The sequence below is a fragment of the Chenopodium album genome, chromosome 8 (assembly GCF_948465745.1).
Source record: "Chenopodium album chromosome 8, dcCheAlbu1.1, whole genome shotgun sequence".
Classification (NCBI taxonomy): Eukaryota; Viridiplantae; Streptophyta; class Magnoliopsida; order Caryophyllales; family Amaranthaceae; genus Chenopodium; species Chenopodium album.
The window spans coordinates 49187347-49199700 of record NC_137841.1 but is presented as its reverse complement, the minus strand read 5'-3'; positions in this window follow the sequence as shown (position 1 = coordinate 49199700).

The following is a 12354-nucleotide window of genomic DNA, read 5'->3' as shown; positions in this document are numbered from 1 at the left end:
CCTTTTACAAGGCTCTAATGAATGCGACAGATAAGGGTGAATTAAATAAGGCTCGATCTCAACTTCAAGCCGCCACCGCTCGCAATCCACCTAAGCCTTTGATGCATTCAACCATTACTACTCCTCCTAGTGGCCAAAACAAAGGAGTGATAAGAAAATTAGACTTCTCATTTCCTAAGGCTCGTTCGAAGGAAACAAAAAGGAAAGCTCCCTCCAAACCCGCGCAACAAGGTGTGAAAATCAGTTGTGCGTGACCTCTGCACGCAACTATTCCGGTTGCGTGAGACACCTGTGCTACGAATGTCTCAAAAAAATTTCTTTAAAAAATCGTATTGTTACCCCCCCCCCCAAGTGTGAAGATTTTTTCGTGATGTTCGAAAAAATTAAACAGTTTAGAATGGTTTATTATTTCTAAATTACCCCCCAAGTGTTATGTATTTTACCGTGTTATTTGGTAAAATGCATAACACTCAGAATCTTTCAATTGAATGCTTAATTAAAAATGGTTGTATGAATGAACGAGTTTATTTATCCGGATTTCATATGTAATATTTCTTAAGGCGATCAATGTTTATTAATTGGTGAATTTCATCTCCTCTAATATTCAATAATCTGACTGCTCCTCCTGATAGGATTTCAATTACGCTGTAGGGACCTATCCAATTAGGTTTGAATTTCCCTCTTAGATCGGTTGGTGGACCCCTAACCTCCTTTAGTACAAAGTCACCTTCTTTTATATTTCTAGGTTTTACTCTTTTATTAAAATGACGTGCAATGTGCCTTTGGTAGACTTGTACATGATGTAAAGCTCTTAATCGTCGTTCATCGAGGAATAAAAGCTCTTCATACCTCGCTCTTACCCATTCAGCTTCCAGTAGCTTACTTTCAAGTACGATGCGTAGGGATGGTATTTCAAGTTCGACAGCTTGAACTGCGTCCATTCCAAATTCTAATGAGTATGTATTTACTCCTATTGATGTCCATATAGACGTTTTACAACCCCATAATGCGAAGTGTAGTTTATTCGGCTAGTCTTTGTAATTTTCTGCCATTTTCTTAATGATGACTGTTATATTTTTATTTGCCGACTCTACAGCTCCATTCATTTGAGGTCTGTATGGGGATGAGTGATGATGTTTTACTTTATAACGAGTTAGGAGGGTCTCGACTTCAGCTTTGAATTGAGATCCCTGATCACTAATTAAGTCATGTGGAACTCCATATCTACAAAATATATTTCGTTCAAGAAACTTTGCGACATATTTAGAAGTGATATTCACGTAAGAATCAGCCTCAATCCACTTTGTAAAGTAATCAATGGCAACTAATATATACTCGTGCCCTCCTTATCTTGTTAGAGAGACTTTTCCAATTATGTCAATTCCCCAAGTCAAAAAAGGCCAACGGGAAGTGATATTGTATAGCTCGGATGGTGGAAGGTGTTGTAAATTGGCAAACACTTGGCACTGTGGGCATTTTTTAACATATTGTATGCAATCATGCTCCATAGTGGACCAATAGTACCCTTATCGTGAAATTATTTTAAAAAGCATTTTACCATTCATGTGAGGTCCACAAACACCTTTGTGAGTATTTTCCATAAGGCGTGTGGCTTTCGGTTGGCCTATTGTAGGCGTCGTTCGAAGTGCGCCTACGTTAAAGCATGTGGTGAATATGCTTGGCACTCATAGGAAGTTGGAATTGACATATACGATTAGGGAAAAGGAAAGTAGGGAGCCGCCAACAAGTTTTTAAGGAACTTGTAAACCGTTCACGAATCATAAAAGGCAACCACGATAAGGGACAACGATAGGCAACAACGATTGACCCGTGAAGGTTACACCCCCTTCATAATGCATGAGATTACTAACTCCATATGGTTTGGAACCACGAAAGGAGGATCGGGGATGATGGTACGAAGTGAGTCATGGAGTCACATTCCTGTGATCTCAAAGGTATGCAAACAATAATTCAATTCGCTCCAAACTATTATTTAACTAAATTGGTTTAATATTAATGCACACATAATTCTAAAATATTGGTGATCACTTCAATTAATAATAAGATTAAAAGGACCCTAAACTGGTTGTCCAAATTATCTTATTAGGCGTGATTTTCAATTTCATATTCCCTTTAAACATGCAATAAGGTGATCATAATAAAAATAGTAGAACAACATTAATATTAAAACCAAATTAATCACAATTCTAAGAACATAAAATCGTTAGAAAAATAATAAAAATAAAAGGAGCGTGATCCTTACTTTGATTCTGCTTGTTTGCAACTACAAAATAATAAACGAGTTAGTAACTCCAAGGAAATAATAAAACGATGATTAAATTAAATTAAATAAAGTAAAATTTATTTTGGGGCCAAACCCTCAAACAATTCTACCTTTCACGCCTTGGCTTAAGGATAGAACCACGAGTAAAGTATGGACTCCTTTGAGTACTTGAAGAAGGAATTTTGAAATAAAAAGGGGTAGGCTAGTGTTTAGGCTAAAGCATAGAAGAGAGGAGAATAAAATTATAGAATTACTCGGTGCCCCGTTCATCAGAAATGAGGGGGTATTTATAGGGAAAATGTGCTGAGGGAGCACACGAAATCCTAAAATGACAAAAACCCTAAAAAAGTATCCCGTGACACGGTCAAACTGTACCGTGACACGGGAAGCTCCACCGTCAAACGGTACACTTTCCCGTGACACGGTACATTTTTGGTGTGACGCGGGAAATTTTCCGAAAACGGGATAAAAAACGCGTTAAGGGTTTACGCGGAAAAGACATGGAATGTCCCGTGTCACGGCAAACCTCCCGTGTCACGGGAAATCCCACCGTCAAACGGGAAGGATTCCCGTGACACGGTAGGTACCTGCCGTGGCGCGGGAAATTCCTGCTTGTTTTTCCGTCTAAACACATTTTTAACCCTAATTTCCTTCGGCATTTTAAGTGCCGATTGATAATTTCGGGCCTTTTCTGACTTTTTATTATTCGGGCTAAAATAAGAAAATAATTAAATTAAAATAAATAAAGGGTTTGGGCCAAAAATAAATAATAAAATAAAAAAATAAAAAAGGCTTGGGCTAAAAATTAATTAATAAGTTTGGGCTGAAATTAAAACTATGCTTTTACCAAACATCAAGACTAATCCATAGACTGTTCAAAAATATGAATTTAATAAAATACGATTTTTTAAGCACTCTCGGGATTAAATACTAAACCCGACCAATAGTGGCGGTGAAAGGTTGTTCATCATCGGGTTTGGTTTTGGGGAGACATTTTTAGGTGTCTACAGAAGCCGCCACTTTGACTGAGTTTGTAGAAACGTCAGTTTTGAAAACGATAGTTAAAGTAGCCGATAGGGAAGGAGAATGATTTAAGACGTTCTGCGATCCTAAATCATTCTGTATACGTCGATACCTGCAGAATAATGTTAGTTCTACAGATAAAAGAGTAAAGGGATAGAATGCTTATCTAACACCAGTGTATTGGTGGCAAATGAGCTTGGTAGCTTCCTATGCTTGAAGGAATCCACCGGATGACGTCTGTTGAAACGCTTTCCATGCTTGAGGAAAGCCGACTGAGGAGTTTGGTAGTTTTCTAAGCCTAAAGAAACCTACCGGATAATACTTTCCATGCTTGAGGAAAGTCGACATATGAATTTGGTGTCATTCTATGCTTGAAGAAATCCCCCGATGATGCTTTCCATGCTTGAGGAAAGCCGACTTGGCGGTTTTCAATACTTGAAGAAAAATCCACCGATAACGCTTTCCAAGCTTGAGGAAAGCCGACTTGGTGGTTTTCTATACTTGAAGAAAAATCCACCGATAACGCTTTCCAAGCCTGAGGAAAGCCGACTGATGAATATGGTGTCATTCTATGCTTGAAGAGTTCCACTGATAGTGCCTTCCATGCTTGAGGAAAGTCGATTTGGCGGTTTTCTATACTTGAAGAAAAATCCACCGGATAATACTTTCCATGCTTGAGGAAAGTCGAAAGAAGATGAGATTGTAAGTCTCTGTGTATCGAGAACCTTGCGCTGTGAAATAATGGTGGTCCGCTTGTCCCCGGACGTGGGCTGTAGATGGTCCGCTTGTCTCCGGACGTGGGTTGTAGATGGTCCGTTTGTCCCCAGACGTGGGCTGTAGATAAGACCTGCAAAAATAAATTTGCCAATGGACTCGTATATACTTTGATTGACTTGACCACTAACTTGACCAAGTTTGACTTGATGTGACATGACATGTGTATGACTTGTGAGTGTGTGTGTGTGTGTATATGTGTGTGTGCAGACACAAGCAAACAAAGATGCAAAACAAAAATTTTCCGTCAATTTTTGTCATGAGTGGAGGGTACCGACTTTCTCCCGAAAAAGAAAGATGTGAAAACTGAACTTTTATTTTCGAACTTCCTTCGATGAAAACTTGGAAAAAGTTTTTGAACTTCCCCCAAATAAAATAATGAAAAAGGAAAGAGGTTTTGAACTTCCTCTTTGAGCAAGACGAAATGAATCGTATGGATTGAATTGCTTGTCCTGAAAATAATGTATGCATGATGCATGTTCTTAGGCCAGGAGGCTAAGGACAATTACATCATGTGACACAATAGATGAATGAACTTAAGTCATGGAGCTAAGCATCATATATGGTGTAAAGAAGAGATTTTGAACGTCACTTAGGTCTGGAAGCTAAGCACGTATAGTGATTATTGCATAATGAACGTTGCTTAGGTCAAGGAGCTAAGCACGATATGCTTTGTATGATTAAAAATCATTGATATATAAATGTTTCTTATCACATTATGAGAAACAATGAACATTGCTCGGGAAGCTAAGCAAGTATACAATGTTTCTTCTACTGAATGTTGTCTTTAAATATGATGAAACATGCACAGTGTTGAAACAAGATTTCATGATAAAGGGCTCTTAAAGGGAAGGATGATTGATATGGATATGGATGTGTGAGTGAAGTGTGTGAATGTGATGCTAAGGCTGGCTGCAAGGGTTATGGCGATGGAAAGAGATGTGAGAAGAGTTAAAGATGATGACTCTTCAGGCTGGGTAAGCTAATGTGATTTGGGTTCAAGCCCCCAAGTCTAGCTCTAAATGGGTAGGGATAAGCATTGGATATTCTTTGACTCGATCATGCATGGATATGAATATGAATGTGGCTGCACCTCGATGTGAGGTTGCCTACGTATCCGTTAGGAATTAGGCCGAACGTAGCTCTAACCGAACTTTGCACAAGTGTATGTACACCTCAAAGAGGTCTTTCAAGGGTGGTAATGTGGTTAAGTTGATGGTTTAAGGAAGAAAGGGGTAAAAGGCTCAAGACCCGAGAGAATCCCGAAGATATGTAATTTTGAATTTGAAAATTTTGAATTTTGCAAGTTTATTTTCAACCCTTTTTTTTTTTTTTTATTCTTTTGAATCAATGTAGACAATCTCAGATCATGCGGTCCATCACTCACTTAGCATTCATGTTTCTCAGGCACGGTACCAAGCACTCAATGAGAGACGCAATTTAAGACGTGTTCATATCAAAGACATTGGAACACTTGCCTTTAGACATTGTTTTATTGTTGCTTTGCTGCTTTTTTTTTTTTTTTTTTTTACTTGCTTTTTGAATGTTATACAATTACACATCTTCCAATCCCAGGGTTAAGTGAATGTGGGTTAAAGAAATGAAGGCCAAACGTTAGACGAGGCTCAAAATGGTTGATGAAGAAATGGAATGTGATTGAACGGTTAACAGGGAATGACATGGTTGCAAAGGTGCCTCAAGTCATTTGTGTACCTTGGGTTTAGTTCGGTAATTGATTTTTTTTTTATTATAATTTTTTTATTGTGAATGAATGAATGAATGAAAAATTCTACGATTGAGATGTAAAGGAAAATTGCTCATTTTATTAATGGAAAAGGTGAACGAAACACATGAAACATATAAAAAAATTTAAAGTGGAAAACCTATGCTAGACATGAATGGGGGAATGGAGAAGAATGATAAAGAAAGAAATCATGAAATCTTGCACGAAGAATCTGTGTGCCTTGTATTCATTACTTCTTGCCGCCCGGAGGGACATGAAGTTTGTTTGCATTCATCAAGTCTTGAATGACGTCCTTCAAATTCCAACATTGCTCCGTAGTGTGGCCCCTTCCTTGATGATACTTGCAATAGGCATTCGGATTCCATTTGGCGCTCCTTTCTTCAGGTTTTGGCTTTGGAAATGACCCAATAGGTGTGATCAAGCCTTGACTGTAAAGGCGATCAAAGGCCGCATCATAAGTCATTCCTAAAGGAGTGTAAGTTCTTTTCTTCTTGGGCAACGGAGTATCAAGAGCTAAGACTTCATTGAGATCAACTTGGCTTATATTGTTGGTAGTATTTTCGTGCTTAGAAGATGAAGAAGAAGGATGGTCGTTCTTCTTGTTTTTCCAAGAGTTATTATTGTTACTACCAGCAGTCTTTATTAGCTCATCCTCGATATTGTTGGCGATGTCGTATACAGCTTCGAAAGTGTTCAGTGGAAGAAATTTGAGATGTTCCCTATATTTATGAGTCATATTTTGAATAAAGAGGCGAACCATCTCTCTTTCTTTGGGGGGATCTACCAAGAGTGAAGTTGTTTCCCTCCACCTGTTCAGGTAAGCGGTGAAGCCTTCATTCTCTTTCTGTTTGAGAATGGAGAGTTCACGTTCAGAAGTTTTAGTTTGAATGTTATACTTGTAACGATTCATGAAACTGTCGGTGACATCTTGCCAAGTCGTAGCATGCTTGACATCTAAGGAATAAAACCATTGTTGGCAAGCATGTTCTAAGGAGAGAGGGAACACCGTAGGGAAGAGTGTTACGTCCAATCCCTTAAGAGCCATGGTTGCAGAGAATGCCTTCAAATGGAATATTGGATTGTCAGTAGGCTTGAACTTTGGAATGTCAACAGTGGAGAACTTTTCAGGGAGTCTGTCCTTCACATCCAAAGGAGTGGGAGGTCGTTCCACATAAGTGAAATCCTCAGAAATCTTACTCATTTGTTCCTTCAGTTTGTCAAGGGTGGAAACAGTGACCTTGTTTTGTTCCAAGGTAGTGACCCTAGTGGTAAGGGTTTGCATCATGGCAAACAGTGCCTCGATGGATTTGTTGATGTTCTCAATATCTTCTTTAGTGGCCATTGAAAGGTGATGAGTAATGGAGATGGCAAAGTTCTCTTTGAACGCCTATTAGATCTGAGAGATTGTTGCGGTAATGACTCGAACCGTATTAATCTATCCCTGTTCCTTGACCAAGTAATGTGAAATAAAATAATTCACTTAATTGTTTGACTCATTGCTCAAGATAGGAATTGAAGGAAAAACTGGACATTTGAAAACAGGTGATTAAACTCCACTCATTTTTTTATTATGACGAAAAAAGGGTGCATGAACCTAATATACGATCATAAACGACCTGGTGCACGACTCGAGTCGGAACATAAAGAAAGTGTGTGGACTATACTTGACTCGTGAGTGACTAAGTGATGTCATAAGACTCGTGGTATTATCGTATGGCTAGACATGTGAACAATAACCAAAATGACTGACGCGAGGACCAAATTAACACGGAAGACTTTAAAAAAAGCTGACTGGACTTATTTCAAGGGCACCGTGACACGTAAGACTGTACCGTGTCACGTGACGAGCTGCCGTGACGCGGGGGTTTTTTTTTTTTTTTTTCCAGGTCCACCGTGCCACGGTGGACTGTGCCGTGACACGGTGGACAGTCCCGTGTCGCGGCAACCATTCCCGTGCCACGGTGGATGCTGACGTGGCACGAGAATTTTTTTTTTATTTTATTTTATTTTTTTTAAAAAAAAAAATTGACAAGGGGAAAATGTATGTCGTTATCTACCCTTCCCCCAAGTCAAACAAAATTTGTAAACACCTAACCAACCTTATATGAATATAGGGCAAGTTAAGGGTCGATCCCTAGGGAATGCAATGATGAAAACTAGAGTCTAAGTCAAGCTACATCGAAGATGGAGTTGATATTATGGTTGGCACTATGGTAAAATAAAGCAAGTCTAATCAAGTAAAACAAAAGTCTAAACACTAGGGATATGGGTTCCACATGCAAGTTCAATGATAATGCTAGTTTAGAGCTCAATCAATTAATTCAAGTATTGCAATGGACAAACAATAGTAGCAATCAAGAAAGTTCAAATGCTATCTCCTATAGGCCAATCTAGGTGTCACTATGAAAGGCAAATCAAGAAGAATCACAAGCAAACCCCAATCAATTAGAGCAACTTTCAATTCAATTGTTCATGTCATTAAGAGTTGCAATGCAATCTAGATTAATCTTATAGGTTGATCACTCCTAGTCTAATCAATCACATGCAAAACTATGTCAACCAATTTAATTGCAACAAATCAATCAATCAAAGAGAATCAACTAGTGATTTCATTAATCAAACATGCTTCTCCCTTTCCCTAGCAACTAATCTACTCACTAATCATGGTGAAATTTAAGAAAAACAACTAGATATTGCTTTAATCTTCATTTCTATATCAAAATCTAAGAGAAATAAAAATAATCAACAATATCAAATTCAAATCCAAAGAAGAACAAGCAAAAATCAAATAGCAAGTAAGTAAAAGATGAAGGAAGGAATAGATTCTCACTAATATTGGTAATTGAAAATGAAGAAATCCAAACTTGATTGATCAAATGTTGAGTTACAAATCCAAAACCAAGAACTTCTCTCTAACTTCTCTCTAGATTCTCTCTCTAAAACTAAGCTAATGAAAATTATCAAAAAGTTGATTTCAAAAAGGAAATACAATTCTATTTATAAGCAAAGAAGAAATCGGCAGCTCCCGCGCCCTCTCTCGATAGACCCGCGGCCGCGGAGAAATGGGTACGGAACCCTCCGCGGGCTATCAGGGCAGACCCCGCGCCCGCGGCAACAGAGACCCTCGCCCGCGGCAGTGAAACCCGCGCCCGCGGCTAATCCCCTGCTCCCAAAGTCTGATCAGGGGGCCGCGGTCTCTCTGAATGGAGCGGCCTCTCCATTTTACCCGCGCCCGCAGAGAGCACGCGGGGCAACTGCGGCAAGTTCCTACCAAGTTTTGGCAATTTTGAGTAACATAGGCCCGCGCTCGCGGCAAGATGACCCGCGCCCGCGGCCTGCTGGATTTGCCGTGGAAACCTCTACGAGGCCTCTCCAAGGCCTCTCTAAGCCCTCTCTAGCCAAATGCTTCTTCCTTGCTTGATCATTAAGGTCTCAAATTGAATCGTTTGCCAATGTGATTCTCACAATACCTACACAAGTAAACAAACAAAGGAAATAAAAGGGAAAAAAAGCCAAATAAAGGAAAAACACGATAAAAACACGAGAATCATAAGGAAAAGAGGAAAAAGAGAAACTAAAGGAAAAAGGACCAAAAATAAGAGAAGAAAGCATGAAAAGGGGAAAGAAATAACCCTAAAAGACTACCCTATGAGTGCCATAAATGACACTCATCAAATTCCCCCAATCTAGAATTTTGCTCGTCCCGAGCAAAACAAAGGCTAAAAAGGAATAATAAGGGGCGAGAATTTACACTAAGACTCACTGTTGTAGGAATCACGATTGTTTTTAGCTACAACAAGCCATTTAAACCCCTAGATCGCTCTAGAGGACGAGTGATGCTCTCGTAAGGGTATCCTAAGAGTTTACCCATAACTCTCCACCAAACCCCCAAGAGGAAAACCAAAGAAGGAAAAGAAAGAGGAAAAAAAAAAGGAAACAAAATCTTTACGAAATGGACTTTACAAAGAGACTATAATTCAAATGAATAACAACCTTTCTAAAGAGAATTATGGTATGCACGTTATAAGATACCTAAGGTTGATTGAAACATAAATATGCTAAGCATAGGAACTAGTTATCACATTCCACTTTCATCCCAAACGGTCTTACCGCGTTCCCCCTACTAATATCATGTCTCCCCTTAGTAAGCATCTCATAGATTCCGCGAAGGAACCGGAAAAGGATCAAATTTTTGGGCTACTCGACATCTTGATTTCGCATCCCCTTTCCTTAGTCTACAACCTATGATTCCCTCCACCGATGAAAGACTCAACTCCTAGGTCCAAAGGTCTTCCCCAAGGTTGTAACGTAAGGCAAGAAGGGTTAAGGTAGGCTCAAAATTTAAAATTTGGTGGTTATCCTAAATTGTGGAGCAAAGACCGGCCAAATCTCAACACCAAACTTAAGTAATCACCAAACAAAAACGTATTAACACCCCGAAGCTTATTCAAAGCAACAATCTACAATCACTAGAACAAAAAGCGCAAGCGCTTTCCCTCCAAGCTAAAAGAAACATTGTCCTCAATGCATAGAGAGGAGAAAGACACTTCAATTTTTTTTTTTTTTAATAAAATTGTTTGAAATTCCTTGAACTCCTTAAAAGCATTAGTCCTTGCCCTTTTTTTTTTTACTAAGGACGGGTTTTACATAAGCATTTGCCATTATTTACCAAATATAAACAACTCAATTATGTGTACCAATTCGAACCAAACCCCAACTTCATAGACCACAATCACCAAACATTGACCCTTGCTTCACAAAAACCAAAAAGAAGGAGAACGAAACAAAAGGCTCAAGATATCTAATTATGCGGCTTGAAAAGAGGGAAAAGGGTTCAAAGGGGTAACAAGTAGGCAAATGTATCCCAAACAAAAAAGTGACTATCCTAGAAAGAGAAAAATACCTCCCCGAAAAATTTGCCTTTGTCCTCCCTAGGTAGTTCGGTCACGGTCTTAGGAATCATACGCTAAAATTCTAGATTAGGTTTGCGAAAATCAAGGATCCATGCCGCTCATGCAAGAGTATGATGAAAGCTTGAACAAAAATAAATCTCACATGGTTGTAGCAAAGACTCACTAAGGGTGTCAAATCAAAGATAGGGAGCAACTACCAACATGCCACAAACGAGTAGAATCCGGTTTCATGATCCCCCTAGTTCTAGACAACTATCTTAGCATTCTTTATCCTAGAATCAACCAAACGTAATCTCAAACCGTGCATACCATTATTACCTAAGAAGACCATTATTCAAAAGAAAAAGTCCAGTGCATACAAGTCCAATTTTCAAAAAGAGAAAGAGTGAAAATAAAGCCTCAAAAAGTTATGCACACAAACAAGATTAAAAGAAAAGGAAAGAAAAGAAAAGAAAAGATTGGAAAACTTAGACAAGGACAAGAAAGGGAAAGAGGAAAAGAGCAAAGATGCAATAATAACACGTTTTATCCCAATCGACATACAAGCGGTCTAATGGCCACATCGCCAAAGACCCCAAACACACTAGGTGTTAAAATCATACATCCTCGAACCGTTCAACTTCTCCTAAATCTAATCTTAATCTAAACAACCAAGAAAATGAAGAAGTGAAAATAAAAAGGTAAAATAAAAAAGACCTCACCAAGCATCCGCTCTAAATTAAAGTACCCAAGGAGTAGGAATGTGCATCTCCAAAAGGTTCCGCAATCCAAAGCATAGGCTACGAGCAAGGTGAGTTAAAGAAAAAGGCTATATATACAAAATGAAATTGTTAGTAACTTCCAAACAAAAGCAACCAATAAAACACTTAGATACAAATTATATACAAAGACTTGGAGAAACCATCATCATCAAAATTTCTATTTATTTGTTTATTTTTTTTTCTTCTCAAGAAACTCCCAAAAACATCAAGAAATGAACCAAAACAACAAGCAACAGACCAACGAGACCATTAGCAAAACTCCACCAAAGCCTTATCAAAGACTTCCCACCGAGCCCCAGGTGCTTCCCCAAACCAACATAAAACATCCTTTTGGACCCTCCCCCCTCACAAAATGAAGGCATCGACCGCGATGCCTATAATCATGCAAAATAGGGAAAGGGGAGAACAAAAAAAAGGGGGAACAAGCATGCATAAGGGGACTATTGGCCACTAGGGCCGGCACCATCATCACCCGTATCCCAACCTCCGGTGTAACCGGGAGGAAAACCATAGTGACCTTGGAATAGGTCAAGTTGGGATCGGGTTAATTAGTCATAGGGCTCAGGCTGAACAAGGGGCTCGGGGTGATGGGGGTGAACATAGTAATATGCGGGATCACCCTGATAATCACTCCCCCCCCGAGACCCTATAATCATAAGGTGGGAAATCGCGCCTTGGCACATCGGGGTCCTCCACCCCGGGCCAATATGGGTACGTAGGGAGGTTGTCACCACCCCATGAAGGTACCAGCCCTTGTTGGGGCGGCACATAAGGGTAGTTGACCGGAGGTGTGACCTCCCCCCTACGCACACTAGCGTCATACAATGCGCTAGTTTGATAAGACAGAGTTTGGTG